The sequence below is a fragment of the Trachemys scripta genome, chromosome 8 (assembly GCF_013100865.1).
Source record: "Trachemys scripta elegans isolate TJP31775 chromosome 8, CAS_Tse_1.0, whole genome shotgun sequence".
In the NCBI taxonomy this organism is placed as follows: domain Eukaryota; kingdom Metazoa; phylum Chordata; order Testudines; family Emydidae; genus Trachemys; species Trachemys scripta.
In genome coordinates, this window is record NC_048305.1 from 105757161 (window position 1) to 105771603 (window position 14443).

Genomic DNA, 14443 nt, shown 5'->3' on the forward strand with positions numbered 1-14443 from the left:
GCCAGCCCCTGCAGTGCACCCTCTGGCCACCAGGTGTCACTTTAGGCACGTGCCGAAGACCCTGCAGCCCTGGGCGGCGGGAGTGGGGTGTCAGATCCACTCCCTGCCCCGGGTCCCCCATGATCTCACGGGGCAGCAGCGACCAAGGCTGAGCTGCAGGGGAGGCCCTTGTGGCACTGTCTCGCAGGGTGTCCTCCCCCCTCTGCCTGGGGGGCCACGGTGCCATTGGCTGCTCCCCCCTCCTCCAGGAGGGTGCAAGTCCTGGAGCCCCTCGAGCCAGCACTGCCCAGGGGCCCCCGTCCCTCGTGCTCTGGTGTGTCTTTCCTTGGCTCTCTGCCCTGGTTTCCTGTTCTAATGGGGCTGGTGCCAGGGAGCTGGGTCCAGGCCTGCGTGGGGCACTCGGACCTCTTGAAAGCTGGGGTGGCACAGGTACCCCCACTGCCAGGCCACCTCGGGGGTGCTGTCTCCATGCCCCCAGCACTGGGCATGGCTGGCCCTCTGTGGGCATTGCCCGTGAGCTGCCAGCCCTGGCCTGGAGGAGTATGGCACTTCCCAGGTTCCCCTCGCTCGCCCCAGAGCACAGCCTCCTCGCAGTCCTGCCCTGCCAGTGGCATCCCGTGGCCCGTCAGACCCTCGCTGTGCCCGGAAGGGGCCCGTGGGGCCGCTGGCTGGGGAGCTGCCCTCACCCCCTGGCAGCCAACAACTCTCCGCCGCCTGCCGGGGCTGGCTTCGAACCTGCGCCCTGGAATGTGCTAGCTCTCCCCAAGTGAATTCAAGGGGCCCAGATGCAGCTGCAGGAGATGGGGAAGTGAAAGGGAGCCGTCCCCCCACCCACTGGCGCTGTGTGATTAGACTGTGCCCAGGCCAACCTGCTCCCTTCTCCCCTGGGCCACGTGCCAAGGCCAGCAGGTAAGAGCTAGGAAGGCGGCAGACTTCTCTGGACGGATCAGTGCCACCCCTAGCTCCTGCCCCTGGCTCACCCATGTCTGTGCCCCGAGCCCAGCGGGAGTTGCAGGTGCTCAGGGGTGCCTGGGCTCAGGGCTATCAATGGCAGGCAAAGGGGGGCCCTTTCTGCTGCCCTGGGGTGGTGCCAACAGGCCTGGAAGGGTTAAAAAGAGGGGCTTGGGTGGGGCATCGCCTGGGCATAGGGGGGCTCCTCTCCCTGGTTTGGGGGGGGAGGAAGGGGCACATGCTGCTGGATCTTTAACAAGGAAATCTTTCCTCCTACCTGTGTGGTGTGTGCTTGAGTTCAATGTTCACTAATTGTGGCAGACCAGGGCTAGACCCCTCCCCGGAAGGCAGGAGATTCGCTGCTTCATCCTGGCAGCTGCCTACTCGAGTCAGCCGGGCAGGCGAGGGCCTGGCCAGGGTCGTTCTGTGCCCAGCAGGTTGGGCTCTCGGCTGCTTCCCCCACCTCTGCCTACTGCGGGGGGACGGTTCGAGCCCCCGGTCGGGCAGTGACCGAGGATGGTTCGCAGCTGCTCTCTGAGCTCCTGCCACTGGGGCTCGTCGAATCGTCGAGGGGGCGAAGTGCCCAGGGCTCTGCCCCACTTGCCGTTAGATCAGGTGCCGAGCTGGTGCCCTGCCCCCGCCTCTCCTTTCTGCTCCTGCCCGAGCGCCACCCGGGGGCACGGCACATCCCCCGGAGCGTCCGTGAGCAGGAACGGGCGTCGGATCATCGGCTGCAGCCAGGTTAGGCCCAGCCGGCTCTCCCCTCAACAACCCCTTCTAGCTGGAATCCCGGTGCAGAAACCACCCCCCGTGCCAGAGTCCGGCCTGGGCGCCTCTCCCCAGCTGGGAGCCCCGCTCCCTGCCAGCAGCGGGGAGGCCTGGCCTGGCCTGGCCTGGCCTGGCCTGCTCTCCCCAGGACACCAGCCCTCTTGCCAAACGTCGTGCTGCTGAGATGTACCTAGCCCTTGTGGTCAGCAGGGGGTGCTGCACCCGGTGGGGGGTGCTGGCCTGTTGGCTCCCCCGTTCCTGGCTCGGGCAGAGGGGAAGCATGACCAGTCCGAGCTGGACCGGGCACCGTGCGTAGGGAGGGGAAGGGGCTGAGGGCCAGAGCATGGCCCAGGGAAGAGGAGCACGCTGTAAAGCTGGTACCCCGATGCCCCCCCCCCCCATCAGCCTTGGGCCCCTCATGCCCACGGGAGTGCAAAGCTTCCCCTGTTCCTGGCACTGTCTCCAGCAGGGTGTGGGGCGCAGGGTGGCTCAGGTCCTTAGTCCCAGAATAGAACCAGGCGGCTTGGACCAGCGCACTGCCCCTGCTGGGCCTCTAGCATGGCTAAGCAGGAGCGGCTGTACCCCGTCAGCCCGGTGCCGTTCCTGGTTGGGCACAGGCCGCCGCCCCAGGCCGCATTGGCACAACACGGGCCCAGAGCGCACTGCAAGGGTGCAGGGCTTTGACCCACACGGGGCTCCTTCTGGGAGCAGGGCTGAGCGTCACCTCTGCTTTTCATGAGCTTTAACGTTCTCTGCTAAACTCTCCTGCAGTGTTTGCAGGCTGGCTGGGAACCAGCGGCTGCGTTCCGCCCCAGAGGTGGCTGCATTGCAGAACCAGTGGGGGTTGGGGGCTGCCGTGAGGCTTAGTTGACGGAGATCGCTGGGTGAAAGGCTGTAGCGAAGGGCAAAGTAGTATTGTCCAGGCTAAAGCACGAGCCTGCAGCCCTTGATCCTGCATGTGCCCCTCCCATATTTCAGCAGTCACATGAATAAGAATAGCACAATCGGGCCCTCCTATTTCCCCTCTCACCCGCCCCCCGGTGTGCCACGTCCCATGCTGCTGTGTACTGTTGCCCTTTTTTGGCCCAAGCAGTTAGCCAGTCTTTGTGCTCTTGCGTTGTTTCCATTAGCAGGAAAATTTGATGCTGGGTCATGTATTTCTTTGATGCAATCCTGGTGGATTGTTGCCTCTCATGCACAGCTGCAACCAATCAAACCCGAAGCCCCTGCATTTGCAATGAATCCTGAGGAAACATCTTGGCCCATATGGCTTTGCAGCTGATCAGCCCAGTCAGGTGGCCTGTTGCCATGGGCGGTGACTTACTGTTATTTCAGCTATCACTACACAAAGGGGCATTTAATTGCTCCTTGCATTTAGCCTCATTGAAAGGTGGCTCATACACCCATTGACTTGAACCAGGTCTGTGACTGATCTACAGCTTAAAGCCATGCTTGACAGCAGCCGCTAACACCGTCCTGCATAACAGTACTACCAGGATTGTATTTAACAATGACGAATCCTTAGAAGAATGGACCAATTTGGGCACCCCAGTTAATGTCACTTCCTTATTGCATGTTGTAGCAATAAATCATCAATCATCCAAGATGCCCTAACAATACCCGTAGCGCCTGACTTTCCCCGGTATTACCCTCGTACTCACCCCCTCTTATGCTCCCTTGCTGTGTCGTCTGATTCACCAGGGAGCTCCCTGGGGCAGGGCCTTGGCTCTCTGCTTTTAAGGCACCGTTGGGCATAGTACCTGAGTGGCGCTGGGGGGCATCACGGCCCAGGAATGCTGCAGTGCCCTGTGCTGGGAACCCGCGTGGAGCAGATCAGTGACAACATTCCAGCTCTTCTGAGGAGGCGACTGGGAGCAGCTGGTTCCTCTCCGGGGACAGGGAGAGCTGGCGGTGGGCACCCAGTCAGAACATTGTTACAGGGGGGGCTGTAGACGGCCCCTAAGCACGTCTACTAACCCGGCTAATGCCGTGAGCCGCTTTCCATGGGGTCGCCTGTGGGTGCTCCCAGCCACGGGGTTCTGGGGCTGCCTGGCTCGGCCGCAGCAGGGGCGAGGCCAGCGATGGGGGTGCGCTGGTGACAAGCTGTGCCTGAGATTGGGCTGCCCTGGGAGCCCGTCGTCTGTGGAGCTCTGGGTGGGCCCTAGGCCAGCTGGTACGAACCCTGGCTCCATAGCATGTCTATGGGGGGTGAAACACTGGCACCCAAAGCACCCTACAGGAGCAGGCCTGGGCAGCTGGGTTAGGGGGCAGCATCTGCTGGGCCGGTCAGTGGATGGGGTGCCACAGGGGCCGGGTGCAGGGCCCAATCCTGGCACCCCTCCCCCAGCGGCGTGTGCTCCCATGGCCCATAGCTGAGGGAGAACAAGGGATGCCCTCGGCCTAGCGGGCGTCTCAGAACGCGATGGGGCGACGCTGCGCCCGGCCCGGGGCATAGGGAGGGGTGGCACCGTGCCATGGCCAGGAATGGGCTCTGCGGCTCAGCAGGCCTAAGGGTGAGTAGTCCTGGCGTGAGTGGATCGGCCCTACCCCAGGGCCCATCTCCTGCTTTGGCAGCACTGGCAGTAATTCAGCTCGAGCTGAACGGGACGTGTGTGGGCCGGGCGGCAAACGCGGCGCTGCCCCAGAGCTTCCTGGGAGGGGCCCTGCGGGAGCCGGTGCAGCCTGCCACCCTGCGCTCCCCCTGGGGACAGGTCTTGGGCCTGAAATGGGGGTCTGGGGGCCATGCGTCAGGGACCCTGATACTTAACCCTTCGGACTGTGGCCAGCGCTGAGGGGCTTTGGTTACGTTTCCGCAGCAACCGCGGGCTCTCAGGCCAGGCGACTTTTGGGTCTGCTGAAGGGAAAATGGCACCAAGAAGGAACAAAGGTGAAGTCTCCCCGAGAGAGCAGGGTGTGTGCGTCTCCGTGGCACCATGCCACGTGAACGGGCTGCCCTCCGCCCCGGCTGGGGAGCCTGCCTGAGAAACGGAAAGGGGCATGGGGGGGGGGTGTCCACCTGCACCAGCAGTGGAAGAGGGGTCAATTACCCGACTGGGTACTGCTCGTTAGCAGACCCAGCTGGGGAGGAGCTGGGCCATGTTCCTACAGGGCAGCGCGAGGAGGCTGCGGGATCCACCCTAACAACCCAGCTTTGGCACGGGGCCGGGGCCGGGGCCAGGGCCAGGGGAGACCCTGCAAAGCCCCAGGAGTAGAGCCAGCTGCTGTGATGGGCCTTGGCAAAGGGGCACCGCCCTCGGGGGCTGGCATCCTGGCAGAGGAACAGCAAGCCGAGGAGAAGCAAGAGAGACTCAAAGCTCCCTGAGCAGGTGAAGTGTTTGGGGGACACCGGGGAGGAAGCAGGAACCCGCTCCACTGAAGGGAGAGTGGGGTTGCTGAGGGGCCTCGCCGGGGCGGGAGATGTAGGGTGACCAGATGCCCCGATTTTATAGGGACAGTCCCGCTTTTTGGGTCTTTATCTTATATAGGCTCCTATTACCCCTCACCCCCATCCCGATTTTTCACATTTGCTGTCTGGTCACCCTAGGGAAACTGGGGGTGACCAGCAGTGGGTGGGACGCAGCTGGGCCGGGCATTGATTCCTTGGAAGGGTGGATTATGCTGTGACCTGTCCAGGGGGCCAAGGCTTTGAGCCATGGGGGCCCTGAGCGCAGAACGAGGCAGACGTGCCGCAGTGCCAGCTCCTGCCATGAGGGGGCGCCCTGGACAGTGACTCCATCACTGGCACTGCCCACAGCATGTGCACAGCTCCCCAGCGCCACGCTGCAGGGCTCTGCCCCATAGCTTCTGCCAGGAATCGCCTCAGCTGGGGGGAGCCCCCTACTATAGCCCTGACTGTGACTGAGTTATTAGCCCTCCCCCTAGGGGCAGTGAGCCCAGCTGGGGCAGGAGAAGGCAGGATGGGTAGGCAGGGGGTGGCAGGGAGGGGATGTTTGCTTCAGGGTCTCCCGGTTTGGTGCCGCTCTGTGGGCATGGCTGGGCCAGGCTGGCTTGGCATCAGTGGGGTAGCTGGGGGGTCAGGTGGAGGGCTGGAGGGGGTGGGAGTGGAGAACTGCCAGCAGAGGTTGGTCGGGCTTATGGTGCAGCACAAGGAGGGTCAAAAGGAGGGTCTGGAGGCCAGGCTCCCCTAGCCAAGCCCCCAGCCTCTGGGGGACGGGGCAGGATGCTGGGAGGGCGGGTGCGTGCCTGTCCCCGCTCCCCAGCACTGTTCGCTCCCAGGGGCAGTGGCCCTGCTCGGACCACACACAGACCCGGCTGCTCCGCTCCCCCAGGGAGATCAAAGTCCAGCCGGGCCAGGCCTAGCCTGCAGCTGATGGAGGCGGGGAGGGAGGCAGAGCGTGAGGGGAACCGGCGCCCCCTGCGAGTGGCAGAAACACAGCCGTGGGATCGGGAGGGGGGGGATGGTCCCTGCCAGTCCCAACCAGCCCCACGTGGTGTGGCCAGAGAGCCAGCACTGCAGGCAGCGCGGCTGGAGGGTTCTGGGGGACAGCCCTGGTGCTGAGGGGGGTCAGGCCTGTGGGTTTTTCTGATCTACAAAAGGCCACGGCTTCCCCCAGCAACACTGGATGGGTCAGAATCCTAAACACACTAGAGCCAGCCCTGTGCTCACCAACAACTCAACAACCACCCCCACGCTCACCAGCAGCCCAACAACACGTCTGCCCCTGTGTTCATCCACAACCCCTGGCCCCTACAGTCACCAGCAGCCAGACAACAGCACCCGCGCCTGAGCTTATCAACAGCCCAACAACCTCTGCCCCTGTGCTCACCAATAACACCCGCTCCCTACGATCACCAACAGCCTGACAACATCAGCAGCCCCCGCGCTCATCAACAGCCCACCAACAACACCCGCCCCCGTGTTCACCAACAACTGAACACCTGCCCAAGCACTCACCAACACGCAGCCCATTGCACACTCACCAACAACACCCACCCCCATGCTCACCAACAACACCTGCCCCCGCGCTCACCAACAGCTCAACAAAAACCCCTGCCCCTGTGTTCATCCACAACCCCTGGCCCTTACAGTCACCAGCAGCCAGACAACAGCACCCACACCTGAGCTCATCAACAGCCCAACAACAACCTCTGCCCCTGTGCTCACCAATAACACCCGCTCCCTACGATCACCAACAGCCCAACGACAGCACCCGCCCCGCACTCACCAACAGCCCGACAACATCTGCCCCCGCACTCACCAACAGCCTGACAACACCACCCGCCCCCGGGCTCACCAACAGCCTGATAACAACACCCGCCCCCGGGCTCACCAACAGCCCGACAACAACACCCGCCTCTGTGTTCACCAACAGCTGAACACCTGCCCCAGCACTCACCAATACTCAGCCCACTGCACGCTCACCAACAGCCTGACAACAACCAGACCCAGCGAGCTCACCAACAAACCAGCCGTAACACCCTCCCCATGCTCACCAACAACCTGACAGTAACAACCCATCCCCCATGCTCACCAACAACCTGACAACAAGGAGTCTGGTGGCACCTTAAAGACTAACAGATATATAAGGTGCCACCAGACGCCATGTTGTTTTTGTAGATACAGACTAACACGGCTACCCCCTGATACTTGACAACAACCTGACAACACCCAGCCTCTGCACTCACCAGCAGCCCTACAGTAACAACCCATTCTTCCACCCCCACTCACCAACAACCCGACCTGGACCCCCACCCCACTCACACGCAGCCCCATGTGCTCAGTAGTGAGTTGCGTCCTGGGCCATCCAGAGCCAGCAGCTGCTTGTGGGGGCTGGAGGAGACGCTGCCTTGACGGCACAGCCAGGGGCTCTATGCCCGGTCTGGACCGGTCACTAACCAGGGCTGTTGGAAGCGTAGTCCAGAGCCAAGCTGCTGTGCTCTCTGGCACCCCCTTCAGGACGAGGGCCGAATCCACTTCCACAGCGATGAGCCGCCGAGTGTGTACCTGGTACCAGTGTCCTCTACTGGAAGGAGCTGGAACTGTTCAGCAGCATGTCAGAGACCTGAGGGACATGGGCTGGGGGCCCCAGTCCTTTGCTGGTCCTAAATCCTACGCCAGCTGGGGTTTCCTACACACAGGCGCATTGCATGTGCCTTCTCGTTAGCGTGTGTGCGTATATGTGTATGGTCAATCTCCTTTGAACCTCACAGCCTTTGTGTCCTCAGACTACGGGCACTTCCAGCTCAGTCAATCTAGCTGCTACACACACGGTCCCAGCACATGGGGCTTTCCCCTGCCACGGTCCCACTCTACGTCAGATATCGCAGTATAGCTGAACCCCCAGCCAATATCAGCTCCCCCTCTGTGCCAGTCGCTGGACAAACCCAGAGCGCGAGAGAGTCCCTGCCCGAAAAGCTCTGAGAAGGCAGGGAGAGGGTGGGAAGGAAACTGAGGCCTGGAGAGAGGGGGAAGGGACTTGCCCCAGGTGACCCAAGTCTACTGCCCTGCCTACCAGTTTGCATTGCTTGATTTAACACAATCTCACTCGCTACAGAGCTGCCCAGTTTGAAGGCGTATGCACAAGGGGGCACAGTGAAGGTGAAACTATCCTTTACTTTTTGCCATTCCCATTGCCAAAGTGGGGTCCTAGCCCCAGTACTGCACAAACGCCTGGGCTTCCCTGTGTGGCATTTCTTTCCTTTCTTAGCATCATCTTCTTCAAAGGAAAAAGCAACCTCCGTGTGTCCTCTTCATCTTGCTGGTGTGGTGATTTGCTTCACCTGGGGCTATTTATCTCAAACACACCCACCGACTGTCTGCCAAGGCCACCTCTTTGGCTGAGTTGCAGGTACCGTGTAGTGTCCCCCGCCCCGCCCCCGTGACAAGGTGTGTGATTTCCTCAGACAGCGGGAATGGTCACGAGACGTGATGGCCAACGGTCGCAGACGTGGTGACCTGGGAATTCCTCTCTCCTCCCAACTCTGGATGTGACCTCCCGAACTACTCCCGTCCCCGCACTTTCAATTCTGGTTTTGTAGCCTTGTTGCCGTGTGTTGCGTCAGAGCGGCCGTGCCCCGCCCCAGAGCAAGCTGCTTAAGGCCCATATGGTTGCCAAGCCCGGTTTGATGCTAATTACATTGTTCATGTGACTCCAACAAGAACCTGCGCTACTCCACAAGCGGGAGAGTCATAAAGAAACTGGTGGCTGGAGACAGGCCCTAGCAAGATTGATGGGAGGCATGACCGTGGTTCCACGCCCCAGTGCCCGTCGTGGCATGTCAGAGCCTCGCCCCGGTTCGGGGATGGCTGATAGACGGGGCAGCGGGTTCCATGCGCTAGGCGTGGGTTTCAGGCCCCCCCAGTAATTGGCGAGAGAGCTGCCATTCTTCGGATTTCACACAAACAACAACAGCCCCCCTCCCCTCGCCGCTGAGGGGATGATTTATGGCAGCTGAGAACCACGCGTGTCTGAGGGCAGGCCCCAACCAGCCAGGTGACTCATCCGCGTCGAGCTGCCTTTCCCCCACAGCCATCCTGGGGGAGGTCGGGGAGGAGCGAGACGGTGATTAACAAAACCTTGGGAATGAATCTTTTCCCTCCGCACACCCAGAGCACCCCCCGTCGGTCAGCCACAAACAGCCAACACAGTCCTTTCAGTGGCTGCTCCTTGCCTGGACTGGTCACCTGGGCCCTGCTTGGATCTGGGGGTACTGAGCTAGTGCCTCGAACGGCTCCAGCCAGCTACGCTCTCAAAGCACTAACGGAGAGATCTGAGCACCGCTCGGGGACACACACAGCAGTGTACGTCCACCCCCCACACACTGCATGTCTAGCCCTGTTGGGTGGGCAGTTATCCTCCCAACTTTGACCTCAGTGTAACCAACGCAGCGATGCCTACCGGAGGCTGCGGGCAGAGGGGCTGCGGCCACCTCTGGGAGCAGAGCCGAGGGGAGAGCCCAGGACGGGGAATGAGCTCCCGGGTCCTAGCCCTAGAGGAAGGGTCAATCCCAGAGGCATTGTGGGGACTGTGTAGACTTGGCTGCTGGTGACAGGGTCCCTGGGCTGGAACCCAGGGCAGAGGGCAGGCCTGGGGCCCCTGCCAGCCACTCAGAAGGCCGGGCTCCCTTCTCCAGCCGCTCATTCTCCCTTGCTCATTAGCAGCCCCCTTTTCCCTAGAACGACACAAACGGGATGTCTGAGCGGCAGGGCTGGTAATTAATGGCACCCAAACAAACCAGCAGCTAATAGCGGAGGTGGAGGGGGTGTTTTCCTGGCTACATTGGAAGTTGTTTCCCCTCAGAAAAAAAAGGCGTGTTGGTGAGAGGAGAAACCCCCATTGATCCCACCACAGCGCCTAATGAGTTGGAAGGGGGCTGGCCGGGAGATTAGACCATTGTTGAGAGGCCTCTCGCTCTCCCATACACTCAGCTGGTGAGTTAATGGGCACAAAGGACTCTCCGGGTTGGGAGAACGGCAGCACGGGTTGGGACTGCCTTCTCCTCTGGCATGGCTGAGGTGCCCCCGGCCTCCTGATGAGGGGTGCTGCCCTGGGGGCAGGGATGGGCTCGGGGTCCCAATGCTGCTTTGGAGATGGGTGTGCGGAGAAATGCCTAGGTCAGCTCCTTGAGTGAAACAAAACTGACAGGCGATCTCTGACTGGCAATAAAATGGAATCGGGGAGTCAGCACAGCCTGCCCCTGCTTGCTAAAAAAGACGTTGAAATTGCACACAAATGTGGGGCGGGCTCCAGTGCTAACAAGCACTGGCTTTTCAAGCCTCCAGCCAGGGCTTTCAACCGGCACTGAGCTGTTTACTGACGTGGGAGGCCAGGAAACCCCAGCTACTTCCATGGACCCCCAGAGGTAACACAGCATCTACTCTCTCCTGCACTGAACGGCGTCATAGGGGCTGGCCGCCAAAGACGGATGGAAAAAACGACTCTTCTAACAAATCATTGCTCCCCTAGGGTTGCTGGCAGCTGCCACTCAGAGCTCTGTGGAGACACAGGGATTGAACCTGTAGCATCCCACTTACAGGGACCAGCCCCTTCCCACCACAGGGTGGAATCAGGGTTAGCACTATAGAGGCTAAGGCGCACAGGTGAGCAGTTGTCATCCCATCCCCTAGGAGGCAGCACTGATACAGATACTTTGGCTACTACAGCTGGTTAGAAAATGGTGTTGGGTTTTTTCCCCCCATGGAAAGTTCTGATTTAAAAAAGGTTTTGTTGGAAATTTCTACCTAAGTTTGACTTTCTAGTGAAAACTAAAAAGCCTGCAAATATCTGTATTTGGAAATGCTGCTGCAGTGCATCATGGGAGCTATAGTTTGAGTGCCTCATTCTCCTGTTCTCCTTCATAGGTTGGTCTCCTTGGTGGGACTCAATCTCCCATGATGCACCATGGACTTCCCTCATGGTAAAGGATGGTAGTTGCATCCTGGGAGTCCATGGCCAGTATGCATCCTGGGAGATGTAGTTTGGCTGGGGAGCCTGGCCCAGAGAGGAGAAAGGGGACAAGGGGAAACTGGACTGTGATTAATTCCATGAGGCTCCATAGCAGCCTAGCCAAACGGAAGTATTGCAGGCTTTGGGCCACACTATTGTCAAACGTTTGGGCTTTAATCAATTGAAATTTCCTGCAGAAAGCAGGCGCTTGCAGGAAACATTTTATTTTGTCAAATAACCAATTTGATACTGAAAACCAGTTTTGTGGCTTGTCTGATTCCCCATCCGGGTTCGTTTTACCCCTATCTTTTGTTTGCCAAGAGCCCTCTGTGCTAGCCACTGCTGTCTGACTAGCATGGAGTGAGTCCTGTGCATGCAATACCTACCTGAGCACTAGAGGGCGCTGAGTGACTGAGTCAGGGAGCAGGGAGGACGGCAGAGGGCAAGGAGCTCTTGTGAGCTTGCATGGGTGAAGAATCCAGCCTGATCCTGCTGGGTGCTCGCTTGCTTCGGGATGGGAATGCAGCACCCCATGGTGACTTTGTCTTAATGGGAAACTGCTCCCAGCTGCCCGGCCGGAGAGCGCCCTGCAAAGCGGCTGAGCGTAGCTCCCCCACCAGCTCCCCGCTCCTACCGCTGCTGGCTCAGCCCACGGAGCTTTATGCATTGGTATTGCACAGCAGCGGTGTGATCATTCTGCTTTGCTCTGGGCCAGGCGGCTGTGCACTCCCATCAAGCGGTACAAGTCCTGCCCCTGGAACTGGGTCTAGTCGTGCTGCCCTTTGGGAAGCAGGGCAGTCCAGGCTCAGGCACTGGTCCGGGACTTAGGAGACCTGGGTTCCAGGCCTGGCCCTGCCGGTGACCTGCTTTCCCAGAGTCCAGAGGGCTGTCACTCCCTATGGAGGATCCAGGGATCTCGTGTCTGCTCAGAGGCAATGCGCGGGCAGCAGGCAGTGCATGGGAGACCTGGGATCCAATTCTAGCGTCTTGCCCCCCTGGCTGGGAGAGACGGACCCATTCTCCGCTCATGTGGGAAATGCCATGACTCAGGCCAGCGTCCTTTGTTCCTGTGAGGCTGGGCTGGGTTTATCCCATACATGCCCCGATGAGGTGTGAACTGCCTCTCTGCTCTTGGAGAGTTTTTGCCTGGGCTTATTTTAAGCCATGAAGACACATTTTCAGCCTCATAACTATATACATTAAATTATAACCTATAACATGACTATAACACTGTAACAACAATTACTATAACATCACTATAACAACAATGCTCAGTGCATCATGAGCCTTCCGAAGACACCCAACATGACAAACTTTGCATTGGATACCACACAATCGTTTTATAAGGATGAACATGGGGGTGTACGATGTTCCCCCGAGGTACAGGGCGTCACAAGTAGATAACATGTTATATAATCAGTGTGTAGTGTGGAATTCTATGGCCATAACTATTAGGCAACGAATCAGAGGAGGGGGTGTTGATAAAAGTAGGGTGTCCTCTTGGGTATAAAAAGAGTGTGCTGAGATGAAGCCTTTGCCTTTATACCTTTGTTTGTGTACACCCAACTCATTGGCCTGTTACTCCCAATTGATCCCTGGGGAGTGGAGATATACCTATCTCATAGAACTGGAAGGGACCTCGAAAGGTCATCGAGTCCAGCCCCCTGCCTTCACTAGCAGGACCAAGTACTGAATTTGCCCCGGATTCCCCCTAAGTGGCATTCTGTACCTATGCTGAAATAAACCTGTTCCTTGGATTTGAATTTGGAGTCAGCAGGGGTTTCTGGCTGCTACAGCAAGCAGTGGTTGTCTGCTTGGCTAAGTTCAGAAGGTAACCCGTGGGCTTGGTTGGTGGTCCTGAGATATCCTTCCAAGTATCAGCGAGGTCTCTGACTGGCTGCAACAATGCCTCTTCTGGGAGAAATTAAGACAGTTATAATAATTGTAGCTGTTGTCGGGAAGCTTTGGCGCTTTCCCAGAACCCTACTGGATTGGACTTGAAAATACCATTCATCTGTGCAAATAGTTTCTATTGATCCAGCAGTGCAGATGCGTCTTAAATGGAGTGCCTTGGAAGGAAAGGGGGGTTCAAATGCCAGGAAAGAGATCTGGGGTCCATATTCAGTGGTTTAGCTCAAATTGGAAACAGAGCCCTGTCTGATCACGAAACATTTCCAATACCACATGCAACTTGTCAAATAGGAATTTGGAAATAACAAAAATAACAGCAGTTGGGGAGTAGGGTGACCAGATTGCAAATGTGAATAATCGGGAGGCAGGTGGGTCCTAATAGCCCCAAATGTCAGAACTGTCCCTATAAAATCAGGTGTTTACCAGACAACAGGTGCCCCGAGGAACAAGTGCTGAGTGTGATGAATGGTGCTTGGAGCAAAGACTAAAGTCCAGGGAATGAGGATGTTAACAACACTTATTCAGTATTTCCTGACAAACTCAAACCTTAATTTTTAGGGGGGGGGGGGAATATTCTCCACTCTGAGAAATACACGCATAGTGCTGTTGAGGTAACAACGCCGCCAGCATGTTTTGACCACATGCTTTTGTCTAGTGTGGTATTTGGTGGTTTCTTAAAGCCCCAGCATCTGGAATTGTGTGAGAATCTCAACTCCCATTTAAAATGTAGGCAAGCTTCTAGCCCTCCTGTGTGGGGAGAAAAGCTCAAAAATGGGAGCGACATGTGACCCTAAAGCTCAGGAACTAGCAGCCAAAGAAAGAACCCCCCAAATCTCCTGGGGGCTTGGCCGATCTCAGGATCACTTGCGGCCTGAGGTTTGAACGTGTGGGCTGCCCATGCTGCTTCTGACACCCTAGAAAACGGAGCCGCCCAGGAAGCCCCCGCCTTGACTGGAAATGGGGTCCCCTTCACCCAGGTGTGGGCCCCTCCCTGCAGTATCCGGGCGCTGTCAGCGAGCCGAGTTTCTCTGCATGGGGGATCCCACGCCACGAGCCACAGCTGCCTTAAAGCCCCCCTTTATTGCAGCCTGTGCGTCCCTGCCCAACCACTGGAGGGGGCTGGCTGGATGAGCCCCTTCTGCCCCCAGCCAGGGAGCTGCCCCTGGTGCTCCCCCACTGTCTGCACCCCAGGGCCTCCTCCCTCTCTAGGCCTGCACTCTGCAGCAGGCGCCTGGGGATCGATGACTCTGTGCTCCTCCCCTTCCCCGCAGCTTGGTGCTGGGGGATCGATGACGCTATGCTCCCCCTCTGTCCTTGCTGCAGTCTCTCCTGGGGGATCTATAGCTCGGCGCTCACCCCCTCCCTTCTCCCTCCCCCCGTAGTTACCGGCCAGCTATCGATTCTCT